Below are 15963 nucleotides of genomic sequence, written 5' to 3' on the forward strand. Positions count from 1 at the left end.
TTAGGATCCTCCAGAGGCTTGCAGTCATGTATAAACCTACCATTCAGCCCCCCCTAACCAATGCTCACAAGCAGAAACGGTTGCAGTGGGCCCAGAAATACATGAAGACTCATTTTCAAACAGTCTTGTTGACTGATGAGTGCTGTGCAACCCTGGATGGTCCAGATGGAGGAGTAGTGGATGGTTGGTGGATGGCCACCATGTCCCAATGAGGCCGGGACATCAACAAGGAGGGGGCGGAGTCATGTTTGGGCCGGAATCATGAGGAGAGAGCTGATAGGCCCCTTTAGGGTCCCTGAAGGTGTGAAAATGACCTCGGCAAAGTATATAGAGTTTTTGACTGACCACTTTCTTCCATGGTACAAAAAGAAGAGCAGCGCCTTCTGTAGCAAAATTTTCTTCAAGCATGACAATGCTCCATCTCATGCTGCAAAGAATCCCTCTGTGTCATTGGCTGCTATGGGCATAAAAGGAGAGAAACTCATGGTGTGGCCCCCATCCTCCCCTGACCTCAACCCTACTGAGAACCTTTGGAGCATCCTCAAGCTAAAGATCTATGAGGGTGGGAGGCAGTTCTCATCAAAACAGCATCTCTGGGAGGATATTCTGACATCCTGCAAAAAAAATCCCAGCAGAAACTCTCCAAAAACTCACAAGTTCAATGGATGCAAGAATAGTGAAGGTGATATCAAAGAAGGGCTCCTATGTTAACATGGAACTTGTCCTGTTAAGATGTTTTTGATTGAAATAGCTTTGATTTTAGTAAATATGACCCCCTGATGCTGCCATTTCTACAAATGACCATTTTCAGTTCTTTACAACCGATAAAATGTTTTAAAAAGCTGTTGTGCTTAATAATGTGGAACAGTGCATTTTGAGGTTTTTATTTTTAAAAAAATAATTTTTGTCATTATGAAGTTTGTTCAAAAACATTTGAATTATGCTCTAATGGCTGATGACTTGAAAAATATTCTGACTGTCATTTGCATTAATATTTAGGAAAATCAGAGAAAAATATCATTTGCATAATAATGTGGAACGCGGTGTAGTATGGCAATACTCATTGTATTGCAAAATGTTGAAAATCACAAGAATATTGAATCGTGAGCCAAGTATCGTGATAATATCGTATTGTGGGGCTACTAGTGGTTCCCACCTCTAATATGAGCTGTAAATATCTGCAAAAATCAGCTGTAAGTATCGGCCTATATCAACCATATATATCTGCCAGTCTCAGCTGTAAATATATCTGCCTATATAAGCTGTAAATATCAGCCTACATCACCTGTAAATACCGTCCTTTATCAGCTGTAGATATCCACCTGTATCAGCTTTAAATATCAGTCTATATCAGCTGTAAATATCAGTCTATATCAGCTTTAAATATCAGCCTATATCAGCTGTAAATATCAGTCTGTATCAGCGGTAAATATCAGTCTGTATTAGCTGTAAATATCAGTCTGTATCTGCTGTAAATATCCGCCTACATCAGCTGTAAATATCAGTCTGTATCTGCTGTAAATATCCGCCTATATCAGCTGTAAATATCAGTCTGTATCAGCTGTAAATATCCTCCTATATCAGCGGTAAATATCAGTCTGTATCAGCTGTAAATATCAGTCTGTATCAGCTGTAAATATCCTCCTATATCAGCTGTAAATATCAGTCTGTATCAGCTGTAAATATCCGCCTATATCAGCTGTAAATATCAGTCTGTATCAGCTGTAAATATCCTCCTATATCAGCTGTAAATATCAGTCTGTATCAGCTGTAAATATCCTCCTATATCAGCTGTAAATATCAGTCTGTAACAGCTGTAAATATTGGTCCAAATCAGCTTTAAGTATTGATCAATATCAGCCTAAATTAGTTTTTTAATATAAGCCTATATGAACCAGAAATATCAGTCTATATAATCATTAAATATGAGTGTATATAAGCTGTAAGTATTGTCATAAGATGAATGAGTAGGTCCAGTAAACCTAAGTCAGCTGAAGTCTTTTTCTTAGTTCATTTTCATTATTAAAGTGTGTTTGTAGGTTTTCAGCAGTGCCAGCTAAAATGAGTCTTTAAACCCTGGCAAAGTTTATATCAGCATAAGTTATGTATTATACATCCCTACAGATTATTAAACACTAACAATAGACTTTATTTGACTTTGACTATATCTGATAAGCAGATCAGCCCACACAGACACACCTTTGTCTGAATGTGAGATAATGTGGTAGAACCTGATACCAGTGGTCAGTGTTTATCAGGTGTGCTCAATAAGTATGTTATCTGTAACTCCTGAATCAGAATGTAGATATATGACCTGTTGGTCAACCCCTGACCTCTTTTATGGTCAGACAGGAGAGAGAAAATGTTGGCGGGGGGGTTTACACCCGAAAAAGTGATGTGCATCTTTAAACACAGCAAAGTGCATTATACTAGAAATGACTTATCACTATTAATATGACATTCAGCATTAACCTGCTGCAGCAGGACCGATATTTACAGCCGATACAGACTGATGTTTACAGCTGATAGACATTTATATTTTCAGCTGATACACACTGATATTTACAGCCGATACAGACTGATATTTACAGCTGATAGACATTTATATTTTCAGCTGATACACACTGATATTTACAGCAGATACAGACTGATATTTACAGCAGATACACACTGATATTTACAGCAGATACAGACTGATATTTACAGCTGATAGACATTTATATTTTCAGCTGATACACACTAATATTTACAGCAGATACAGACTGATATTTACAGCTGATACACACTGATATTTACAGCAGATACACACTGATATTTACAGCAGATACACACTGATATTTACAGCAGATACACACTGATATTTACAGCAGATACAGACTGATATTTACAGCAGATACAGACTGATATTTACAGCTGATAGACATTTATATTTTCAGCTGATACACACTGATATTTACAGCAGATACAGACTGATATTTACAGCAGATACAGACTGATATTTACAGCAGATACAGACTGATATTTACAGCAGATACAGACTGATATTTTCAACTGATACAGACTGATATTTTCAACTGATACAGACTGATATTTTCAACTGATACACACTGATATTTACAGTTGATACACACTGATATTTACAGCTGAAACACACACATATATTTACAGCTGATGCAGACTGATATTTACAGCTGATACACACTGATATTTACAGCTGAAACACACACATATATTTACAGCTGATACAGACTGATATTTACAGCTGATACACACTGATGTTGACAGCAGATCCAGACTGATATTTACAGCTGATACACATTGATGTTTACAACTGACACACACTGATATTTACAGCTCATATAGACTGATATTTACAGCTGATACAGGCCAATATTTACAGCTCATTTAGATAGGGGGTTACACCCGAAAAAGTGATGTGCATCAAACACAACAAAGTGCTTTATACTGGAAATGACTTATCACTATTAATATGACATTCAGCATTAACCTGCTGCAGCAGGACCGATATTCACAGCCGATATGGACTGATACATACAGCTGATACAGACAGATATTTACAGCTCATATAGAATGATATTAACAGTCGAAATAGACCAATATTTACTGCTGGTATAGTCCGATATTTACGGCTGACATCTGCTGACGTTTAGTGCTGATATAGGCTGGTATTTACAGCTGATATATAATGATGTTTATAACTGAAATAGACCATTATTTACAGTTGTTAAAGGCTGATATTTACAGCTGATATATAATGATGTTTATAGCTGAAATAGACCATTATTTACAGTTGTTAAAGGCTGATATTTACAGCTGATATATAATGATGTTTATAGCTGAAATAGACCTTTATTTACAGTTGTTAAAGGCTGATATTTACAGCTGATATGGGCTAATGTTTACAGGTTAAATGTTGTTTGTAAATACTAGTAGATTATTTCATATCTGCAATGATAATTGACATTTAAAGTAAATATTTGCTGATACCAACATCAAATGAATAACATTATAGATCCTTAATAAAGCATGTGTTCACTGATGCTCCTCTGACAGTCGGACTAATACAGATTAACTAGTCTTACAGAAGCAGAGTTAACTTTAACTAGTATTAATGTTCATGTAGACTGATAACAGGACAGACAACAGTCTGACTGCCCTGTCAGTCAAACAGAGGAAACTGCTACTGAGGTTAAACTTATTAAAAACAGACACTGAGAAAACAGGCTAAAAATTAAACAGTGATTCATTTAGACTGCACAGACTATATTTATAAATAAAGCCAGGTTAATATATTTTATAAAGCCTCTACCTACCTAATCGATCAGAGATGATCCAGTCCTCTCATCCTGATCATTGTCTACCTTTATTCATTGTTGTTTTGTGTTTGTTGACTTCCTACCGGTCATGTCGCTGACCCTCTCTTCTGTCTGTCGGAAATAAACCTGTTTTATTTACCGGAGTCCGTTAACAGCCTTTATCGGTGTTAGCTCAGAGCTAAAGTTAGCCTGTGAGCCGCCCTGTTAGCTTTAGCCTGCCAATGTTACCGACGTTAGCATTAGCCCAGGTTAGCCGGCACCGCTAGCTGAAGGAGCTAATGATCATTCGGGCTGATTTAACTCTTCTCTCCTCCAATCAGATTCTTACTCTGATTCACCTGTAGACTAACAAACACGCGAGCTAAATCACTTGTCCTCATACACAGGTAAACCCAGCATTGACCCTCTCTGTGGAGCTAAAGCTGGCTGACCTCGTTAGCTTCGTTAGCTGCGGGGTAACCCGGTGTTACGGTCCAAACGGTGACTGTGCTAACTGGTGACTTCAGCCCTCCAGATATGGACTCTTTTTAAATGTACTCATTTTTGTACACACAATAATAAGTAATCCCTTCCAAACTTAAAACTAAAACTAAAAATGCGTTGCATTAACTCAGAAAAATAAAGCTGAAATAACTGTTTAGGATTTTAAAGTTAAGACAACGACACTTCAACCTTTAACTGTTCAGTCTGGCACTGTAGTTAAGGATCTTTATTATCATTGTGGTATTGGTGAAAACAGAAACATCAGATCTAAATGAACATCATCTCAGCAAATATTCAGTTCTCTGACTAAACTTTCAATGAAAAACGACAATCCCAGGTTTACGGCTGAGAGTCACCAGTTAGCACGGTCACTGTTTATATCAGAACACTGATCTATCCAGCCTCTATCCAGTACTTTCTGACTTAAATCTCCATATTTCCGCGCTCTGATTGATGTCTCTCTGATAAAAAGGTGGATTTTTACCGTAAAAATCCCGGGTCAGTACCGGGTCTCAGTCCTGGAGGTCCCAGAGGTTCAGCGGGGATCCATGGAGCTGGTAGCGGGATCTGGAGCTCCTTCAGTCCGCAGTGACAGCTGTCATCAGTCCGCTTCCCTCTCTGCCCCCCCCCCCCCAGTCTGAGGACCCGTATGTTAGGGCGGGATGATGCCTTCACGGACCGTCAGATTTTCCATGTCTTTTTTCTTCAGCGAGTTTAATTGGTAATTGTCAAAAAAAGAACGGGTTCATTTCCGCCACCTGTTGGTGTGGAGGGGGGACAGAAGCGCATATACGTTGGTTCTCAACTGGTGGATCGAGACCCAAAAGTGGGTCGTGGAGCTCTTTTGTGTGGCTCTAACTTTTTTTTTTTGTTTTTTAAAAATAATAACTTTATTGAACAAACTCCTGTTGGGGGAAAAACTTATGTAAAATGAAACAAAACCAAATCTTCACAGACAAAAGTACTTCAGTTACAACATCTACACAGTAATATTAATAAAAACAGAAATTTATAAAAAATAAAAAGGTATTAATTAGATGATTCAAAAAATCTAAAAAAAAAAAAAAATCAATAAAAAGTATGAATAAGATAAAATGTCAAAAATAAAATTAATCAATAAAAGCCATAATTTAGCAATTACGATAATAACAATAATAATATCAAGGACAAGAAAAAGAAGAGGAATTTAAAATCTTTCATTATGTTAATTTTATATGAGATTTAAAAAAAAAAATCCTGTAATTTTCCAGGTTTGCCCAAAACATCGATATGGTTTCTTTATGCAAAGGTTGTCCAAAACGTTCTTTCTGTTCTTTTAGATTAATTTTGGTGAACCCTGGGAAATAAAATAAATTAAATAGGCAAACTGGATGTTGGATGGATGTCCCCCTCTGTCCACCAGGGGTCAGCAGTGTACAGCGTCTAATTCTAAGTGCCTCCTTCCTGTTAACAGAGGCTAAAACTACAGCAGGATTGTAGAATATAAATATCACTACAGCAGGAATGTAAATATAAACATCACTACAGCAGGAATGTAAATATAAACATCACTACAGCAGGAATGTAAATACTAACATCACTACAGCAGGAATGTAAATATAAACATCACTACAGCAGGAATGTAAATACTAACATCACTACAGCAGGAATGTAAATATAAACATCACTACAACAGGAATGTAAATATAAACATCACTACAGCAGGAATGTAAATATAAACATCACTACAGCAGGAATGTAAAGAATAAATATCACTACATCAGGAATGTAAATACTAACATCACTACAGCAGGAATGTAAATATAAACATCACTGCAGCAGGAATGTAAATATAAACATCACTACAGCAGGAATGTTAATATAAACATCACTACAGCAGGAATGTAAATGTAAACATCACTGCAGCAGGAATGTTAATATAAACATCACTGCAGCAGGAATGTAAATATAAACATCACTACAGCAGGAATGTTAATATAAACATCACTGCAGCAGGAATGTAAATATAAACATCCCTACAGCAGGAATGTTAATATAAACATCACTGCAGCAGGAATGTAAATATAAACATCACTACAGCAGGAATGTCATTATAAACATCACTACAGCAGGAATGTAAATGTAAACATCACTACAGCAGGAATGTAAATATAAACATCACTACAGCAGGAATGTTAATATAAACATCACTACAGCAGGAATGTAATTATAAACATCACTACAGCAGGAATGTAAATGTAAACATCACTACAGCAGGAATGTAAATATAAACATCACTACAGCAGGAATGTCATTATAAACATCACTACAGCAGGAATGTAATTATAAACATCACTACAGCAGGAATGTCATTATAAACATCACTACAGCAGGAATGTCATTATAAACATCACTACAGCAGGAATGTAAATGTAAACATCACTACAGCAGGAATGTAAATGTAAACATCACTGCAGCAGGAATGTTAATATAAACATCACTACAGCAGGAATGTTAATATAAACATCACTACAGCAGGAATGTCATTATAAACATCACTACAGCAGGAATGTAATTATAAACATCACTACAGCAGGAATGTCATTATAAACATCACTACAGTTTGTTCAGAGGGGAATAGATAAACAGGTGTCCACGTGTAAAGGTGAGAAAAATATCTAAATAAATAGATCAAAGAGACTGATACAGACAGAAGAGATCAGCTTTAGTAGAATAACTGCAGTGATATGGAGTAGAGAAATCTATAACATACGATTATTTAATGGTAAATAAATGACGTCAATGTAGAAGCACTCGGGATCAGACCCTTTGGTTGCTGGATGTCATGCAGGAAACAGTCGACAGTCTCTCAGACTTTTATCTCCTTTTATGGTCTTAACCTCGTAAACTCTCTGCAGGGAGGATGCTCCTTTTCCTGACATAAACAGACACCCAAACACTTCATAGGACAGAGGGAACCCCTTGCTCCTCCACAGTTCATCTAAGTTTCTAAGGGGACATCTATGGCCGACTACTAGGAAACAATGAAGGGAAAAAGATCCCAACACCCTCAGCTTCACCATTGTTCTGTCCTCTGATGATGTCATCCTTTCAAGTCTTCAATGGTCTTTAGAATAATGATGTCATCCTTTAAAATCTATAAAACATCCCATCCTTGCCTTTGAAGATGATGTCATCCTCTGAAGTCTATAAAACATTCCATCATTGCCTTTGAAGAGGATGTCCTGTAAAGTCACGAAAACATTCCATTTCTGCCGTTGAAGATCTCATCCTTTAAAGTCACTTAAACATTCCATCCTTGCCTTTGAAGATTATGTTGTATTTAACATTTGTAAAACATTTTATTCCTTTGAATCCCTGCCTTTGAAGATAAAATCATCCTTTAACCTTAATAAAACATTCCATCCCTACCTTGAAAGATAACGTTATCCTTTAAAGTCCCTAAAACATTCCATCTTTGCCTTTGAAAATGATGTCATACTTTAACATTCATAAAACATTCTATCCTTGCCTATAAAGATAATATTGTCCCTTAAATTTGCTAAAACATTCCATCCTTGCCTTTGAAGATGTCACCCTTTAAAGCCACCAAAAATCCATTCTTGCCTTTAAAAATGATGTCATCGTTGTAAGTTTATAAAACATTCCATTCCTGCTTTTGAAGAAAATCTTATCTTTAATGGTTTTGGGGGCACTCCATCCTTGCCTTTGAAGATAATGTCCTTTAAAGTCACGAAAACATTCCATTTGTGCCTTTGAAGGTGTCATCCTTTACTAAAGTCACTAAAAATCCATCATTGCCTTAAAAGATGATGCCGTTTTAAGTATATAAAACATTCCATCCCTGCTTTTGTAGATTATGCCATCTTAAATGTTTGTAGAGCACTTCATCCCTGTCTTTGAAGATGTTGACATCCTTTGACCTCAATAAAACATTCCATCTCTGCCTTGAAGAGGATGTTATCCTTTGAATTCTATAAAACATTCCATCGTTGCCTTTGAAGAAGATGTTCCATAAAGTCACGAAATATTCCATTCCTGCCTTTGAAGGTGATGTCCTTTGAAGTCACTAAAACATTCCATTTTTGCCTTTGAAGATGTCATCCTTAAAAGTCACTAAAAATCCATCCTTACCTTTGAAGATGATGTCATCTTTTATCCTTAATAAAACATTCCATTCCTGTGTTTAAAGATGATGTTGTCCTTCAACCTTAATAAAACATTCCATCTTTGCCTTTGAAGATGATGCTGTCCTTCAACATCCATATAACACTGATCCTTGCCTTTGAAGATGATGTCATACTTAAATATTCAAAACATCCCTTCCTTGCCTATAAAGATGATGTTGTTGCTTCAAATCTCTAAAACATTCCATCCTTGCCTTTGAAAAGGATGTTATCCTTTAAAGTGTATAAAAAATTTCCATTCTTGCCTTTGGAGATGATGTCATCCTTAAATGTCTTTAAAACAGTCCATTAGTGCCTTTTTCAGTCAGGCCACTCTAGGGCCCCAGTTTTCATTCCAGTCTAACCAGTACCCTAATATATATATATATTTTGAACTCGTCGGGACAGGATGGAGTAGTAATGGCCCCTCTCTGACCCCTCTCTCTGGTAACAGACCCCTCAGGGACCTACAGTCTCTCTCTCTGTGTGTGTGTGTGTGTGTGTAGGGGTGTGTGTGTGTGTGTGTGTGTGTGAGAGAGAGAGAGAGAGAGAGAGGGAGGGAATCCATGGCAGAAAATGAAAGAGTTGTACAACATGAACCATGACATGCCTGTTATTTATACTTTTAATTTAGATGATGGTATCACTGATAGAATAATAATTTGATAAGATATATAGAAAAAAAGATAAAATAAATTATAAATAGAAAATATAATATAATAAAATAAAATATTTCAAAATAATAATTTTATTTATTATATTATATTATATTATAAAAACACATTTAACACAAAAATAATAAAAAGAAGATTTAATATAATAACATGACAAAAAATGTAATATAATAACTAAATAAAATTGATTAAATATAATAATACTAAAACAAATGTATTATATTAATAGAATAAGATAAAGCTATAATATAAAACATTGTTAAATTAATTTAATTGAATGATATAATGATATTTAATATAATATAGAAAAATGTATTATTATGATATAATAAAATACAGATTTAACATAATTTAATACAATAAATGTATTATAATACGACTATATAAAGATTTAAGATAATATAATTAATGATGATTTAATATAAAATAATATAATGAATAATGATTTAATATAATAGTTTAAGAAAATACATTTAATATATTGATATAAAAACATTTAATATAGTAAGATAAAAATATTCAATATGATATAATGATAAAATTAATCCGGTTTAAAGGTGATTACAGTGAAACCAGATTTCTTACAGACCCCTCATTAGGAGTTGAATCCTGATTAAAGTGATGTCTTCAGAGATGATCAGCTCTGACGTGACCAAATGACCGTTAAAAGATCAAAAAAGAAGAGATGGATGTTTCTGAGCGTGCTCAGTGGACTCCTGCAGGGTTTGAACCTGCTGACTGAACAGTGACCGTCTACTTACCCTAATCGGACACGCCACATCGCACACCATGGTGACGGGGATTTTTCACATCTGAGGAACAGTTCATTGAAAGGAAGGACAGTCCCTTTCAAAATAAAACTCAAAGGGTGATTGGGTGAACATTCTGTCTGTCATTCTGGACAAATCAGAACGACAATAAGGTAGGGGTCAGTGTGGAGGAGAATTCTACCAGTATGTAAACATCAATAAAGTGGGGGCAGCTCTGGTTTTACTGGTTTAACTTCCTGTGCTGGAGGAAGCCTGAAACACAGCTGCACAGAGGGCAGAGTCAGGCTGGACACATGCTGACTCACGTCGTTTCGCAGCCGAGGTCAAGCTTAACGCAGTTCTTTTGTCCACACCTTTTCAAACCTGGTTATAGGCCGGCTGGGGACCCCTGATGTAGACCAGTCTACCACTGACCCACAGCTGGGATCAGACCCCTGATGTAGACCCCTCTATCACTGAACCACAGCTGGGATCAGACCCCTGATGTAGACCCACAGCTGTTTTTGTCTCTAACAGCAACCCTCCACCTCTCTTTAACCCTGTATTAACACTGAGGCTCTAATGTAGACAGCTGTTGTCAGTGTTAGTGTTGGGGGTCAGAGGTCAGGAGTCTGAAGGTGTGATAGAGGATCTCTCTTTAGTTTCTCTAACACCTCTCATAGTGTTTGGTCCTTCTGTCTCATTTGAAGCTCTGAAGTTTGCTGAAGGAACTTCATTAGTTCCTCCCCCGACCACAAACCTGAGCCTGCAGCTCCAAAAACAAACACCCAGACCTCCATGTGGACTGGTTCTTTGACCCAGACCAGTACAGAGTCAGAATTTACCCATTCACTCTGTAGAGTATTTTTGAGGTCAGGCACTGATGTTGGACTAGAAAGCCTGGCTCACAATCTCAGTTCCAGTTCGTCCCTAATGTGCTGTCAGGATTCCAGAAAATGTAGTAGAAGAAACTGAGACAAATGTTTTTTTGGAAAGCAACAAAAAAATAATGAAAAGAGGTCAAGGAAATGGGTGAAAAGTAGCAAAAATGAACAAAAACAGCACAAACAGGATCCAAAATGGGGCATAAAATGTCAAAAACATTACAAAGATGGCTAAAAAATTAAAAAGATCCCAAAACCCCCAGCTTCACCAATGTTCTGTCCTCTGATGATGTCATTCTTTCAAGCCTTTAATAGACTTTAGAAAGATGATGTCATCCTTTAAAGTCTATGAAACATTCCATCCTTGCCTTTGAAGAGGATGTCCTTTAAAGTCACGAAAACATTTCATCATTGCCTTTGAAGATGTTGTCATCCTTTAAAGTCACTAAAAAATCCATCTTTGCCTTTGAAGATGATGTCATCCTTTAAAGTCTATAAAACATTACATTCTTGCCTTTGGAGATGGTATCCTTTAAAGTCAATAAACATTCCATTCTTGTCTTTGACAATGTTGTCATCCTTAAAAGTCAGTTAAAAATCCATCTTTGCCTTTGAAGATGATTTCATCCTTTAAAAATTATAAAACATTCCATCCTTACCTTTGGAGATGGTATCCTTTAAAGTCAATAAACATTCCATTCTTGTCTTTGAAGATGTTGTCATCCTTAAAAGTCACCAAAAATTCCAACTTTGCCTTTGAAGATGATGTCATCCTTTAAAGTCTATGAAACATTCCATCCTTGCCTTTGGAGATGGTATCCTTTAAAGTCAATAAACATTCCATTCTTGTCTTTGAAGATGTTGTCATCCTTAAAAGTCAGTTAAAAATCCATCTTTGCCTTTGAAGATGATGCCGTCCTTTAAAATTTATAAAACATTCCATCCTTACCTTTGGAGATGGTATCCTTTAAAGTCAATAAACATTCCATTCTTGTCTTTGAAGATGTTGTCATCCTTAAAAGTCAGTTAAAAATCCATCTTTGCCTTTGAAGATGATGCCATCCTTTAAAGTCTATGAAACATTCCATCCTCTCCTTTGGAGATGGTATCCTTTAAAGTCACTAAAACATTCCATTCTTGTCTTTGAAGATGTTGTCATCGCTAAAAGTCACTAAAAATTCCAACTTTGCCTTTGAAGATGATGTCATCCTTTAAAGTCTATGAAACATTCCATCCTTACCTTTGAAGATGGTGTCCTTTAAAGTCAATAAACATTCCATTCTTTTCTTTGAAGATATTGTCATCGTTAAAGGTACAGTGTGTAATATTTAGCCTAGTAGCATTTAGCAAAACAAGCATGATTAAAATGAAACATAACATTTATAAGTAGATTGATCTAAATTAGTGTTAACATCTGATAACACATTTTTTAAATTTATGTTTTAAATTAACTCAGAATAAGCCTTTTATTCATACATAGGGAGGATCCCCTCCAAGGACGCTGCCATCTTGGATTTTTGCATTTTGCCTGTTTCTATGGCACCATAGAAGGAACCAAATAACAGTTAAGCATGTATTGATTTTTAAACTTCACTGGTTCCCACAGTTATCACCAGAGAAATGAGCACCACACTCCAGAATTGACTGTTAGATGTTGATAGTCCCAATTTTACACACTGCACCTTTAGAAGTTACAAAAAATCCAACTTCGCCTTTGCAGATGATATCACCCTTTAAAGTCTATAAAACATTCCATTCCTGCTTTTGAAGATTATGTTTGTCTTTGAAGTTTGTAAAGCATTCCATCCCTGCCTTTCAAGATGACGACATCCTGTAACCTTAATGAAGCATTCCATCCCTGCCTTTCAAGATGATGATATCCTTTTACCTTAATAAAACATTCCATCCTTGCCTTTGAAGATGATGACATACTTTAAAGTCTGTAAAACCTTCCATTATTGTCTTTGAAGATAATGTCATACTTTAAAGTTCAGGTTTATTTTTCAAAAAATGGAAAAAAAATGAGCAAAAGGGCACTCAAGGGGGAAATGAGCAAAATGGGGCAAAAAGGGGGAATAAAGTGGAAAAAATGGGCAAACAGTGGCAAAAAAGTATTGTTGGAAATGGACAAAATGCAGTAGAAATTGGCAAGAAGGTGCAAGAAAGTTGTAAAAATGGGTAAAAATGGCATACTTGGTCAAAAGCGGAAAACATATTCATTTATGGGAAAAAAAAACATGGCAATAAAGGCAAAACAAAAAACAAAAAAAAAAAAATGAAAATGGTTTATCAGTGGACCAGTCTCTGGGTTTGTCAGGTGACCAGTCTTTGGGTTTGTCAGGGGCCCATTCTCTGGGTTTATCTGGGGATCAGTCTCTGGGTTTGTCAGGGTCCATTCTCTGGGTTTGTCAGGGGCCCATTCTCTAGGTTTATCTGGGGACCAGTCTCTGGGTTTGTCAGGCGCCCAGACTATTCTGTGGGCAAACCTGTCTGTAGAGGAGTCAGACATTCTTCTGTCTATAAACAAGATCAACCAGCAGTTTTGAATACTGGGGCAAAGGCAGCCATCACATAAGCACTGAGCTATAAAAGGACTCATCTAAGAGGAGAGACTCTGACTAAGACTAGAGACAGAGAAACGGTCCGACATGTGGACCTCTCTCTACCACAGAGACACAGAGGATCTGTGGGTCTGACAGAGAGTCGACCTCTTGAACTAGGTCTGATCTCAGCGTGGAGGATCAGAGACAAAGGGGAGAGGACAGAGGAGGTTATTCATTAATGACAGGATGGGATTAAAGACGGGGGTGGATTATAATCTCCTTCATTAGTGAGAGGACTGTCGTCTGTTTTTAGAGATCTGATCATTGAGATCGGCTCAGTGAGGAGAGACAGATCTCTGAATGAATCTGTTCAGCTCTCAGATCTATTGATGAATGACTGAGTCAGGATCCTGTACTTTTACTTTATGAGTACATTTATAAATCATCTTATTTATTTCCACTTCAGTCAGTTTTAACCAGAGTAACTGCACTTTTACTGGAGTACGATACTCTCGTCCCTTTTCCCTCCTCTGTTGACTCAACAGTAATAGAGAGAGAATGATTACACATCACATCCATAAATGGTCAAACCTGAAGAGTTGATATCTCAGGATTAAACTACTCAGAGTTTATGTAACTCCTAAAGTGTAATTTTAACTCAATTCTGAGTGAAATGGTCTTCAGTGTTGGAGTTAATAGACAGTGATGATCCACCAGTGTTAGTTCAACTCTGTCGAGCAGTTTTACTCAACCCTCCTCAACCAAAGAGCCAGATGGGAAATGAGGAAAAGAGTGGCATTTAATGGGAATTCAGCTTAAATGGGTGAAAGTGGCAAAAAATGGCAAAAAAAAAGACAGAAAAAATTGCAAAAAGCAGTTAAGGCAGAAAAAAATGGTGAAAAATTGCAAATACGGGACAAAAGTGGCAAAAATGGACAAAAAATGGCAACAAGAAGTGGCAAAAGTAGACTTAAGCAGTGGAAATGGATTATAAGTGGCCAAAAATTAAAAAAAATGGCCAAAATTGCAAATAAGGTCAACAGAAATATACAGACTAAGAAATTAGGTTGGAAATGAAAGCCAACTGTATGTGTGTAAAACAAACGGATTAATGTGACTTGCAATAGATAATTTCTGAGGTCAAAGTGTCCCTTTTTTAAGGTTTTGGGGGAGAACAACATTTCGAATTGAGACATGAAGCAGCAACAGACCGACACAAAAGAGCCACATGTGGCTCAAGAGCCACACATTAAGTATCACTGCTGTAGAGAGTCAAACTAAATCTGGGTGATGTTTGCACCCTGAGTGAAGATATCCACTAAGTTAGAGTTCCACCCACGATCATTTTCCCATTCTGGCTCAGGAGGAGTAAAGACAGTAGCACTAATCCCTCTGATATGACTCTGATTATCACTATCATTAATCAATTAGAGTTTCACTTGATTTATCTGATTGGTTTTTTTCATTTGCCATGATCTGATGGTAACAGAAACTTTATTGGATGGTTTAACAAGCATGTCTGTCTAAATACCACGCCTGTAGGATTAATCAACCTTTAACCATAGATAGACTGTGGATTAATCGACCTTTAGCTATAGATAGACTCCGGATTAATCAACCTTTAACTGTAGATAGACTCTGGATTAATCGACCTTTAGCTATAGATAGACTCCGGATTAATCAACCTTTAGCTATAGATAGACTCTGGATTAATCGACCTTTAGCTATAGATAGACTCTGGATTAATCAACCTTTAGCTATAGATAGACTCTGGATTAATCAACCTTTAGCTATAGATAGACTCTGGATTAATCGACCTTTAACTGTAGATAGACTCCGGATTAATCAACCTTTAGCTATAGATAGACTCTGGATTAATCAACCTTTAGCTATAGATAGACTCTGGATTAATCAACCTTTAGCTATAGATAGACTCTGGATTAATCAACCTTTAGCTATAGATAGACTCTGGATTAATCGACCTTTAACTGTAGATAGACTCTGGATTAATCGACCTTTAGCTATAGATAGACTCCGGATTAATCAACCTTTAGCTATAGATAGACTCTGGATTAATCAACCTTTAGCTATAGATAGACTCTGGATTAATCGACCTTTAACTGTAGA

General features: G+C 36.5%; 1 protein-coding gene across 15 annotated transcripts in view; it reads right to left on the minus strand.

Annotated features, from left to right (window-relative positions):
* Positions 1-5439, minus strand: part of lrrfip2 (leucine rich repeat (in FLII) interacting protein 2) — a 35328-nt gene extending 29889 nt beyond the window's left edge. For all 15 annotated transcript variants that reach the window (XM_041789384.1, XM_041789382.1, XM_041789379.1 and 12 more), the window contains exon 1: positions 5305-5439. The gene's annotated coding sequence lies outside the window, so the exon portion shown is untranslated. The remainder of the gene's footprint in view (positions 1-5304) is intronic.
* Between the last annotated feature and the right edge of the window lie 10524 nt (positions 5440-15963).

Source organism: Cheilinus undulatus, linkage group 6 (genome assembly GCF_018320785.1).
Source record: "Cheilinus undulatus linkage group 6, ASM1832078v1, whole genome shotgun sequence".
In the NCBI taxonomy this organism is placed as follows: domain Eukaryota; kingdom Metazoa; phylum Chordata; class Actinopteri; order Labriformes; family Labridae; genus Cheilinus; species Cheilinus undulatus.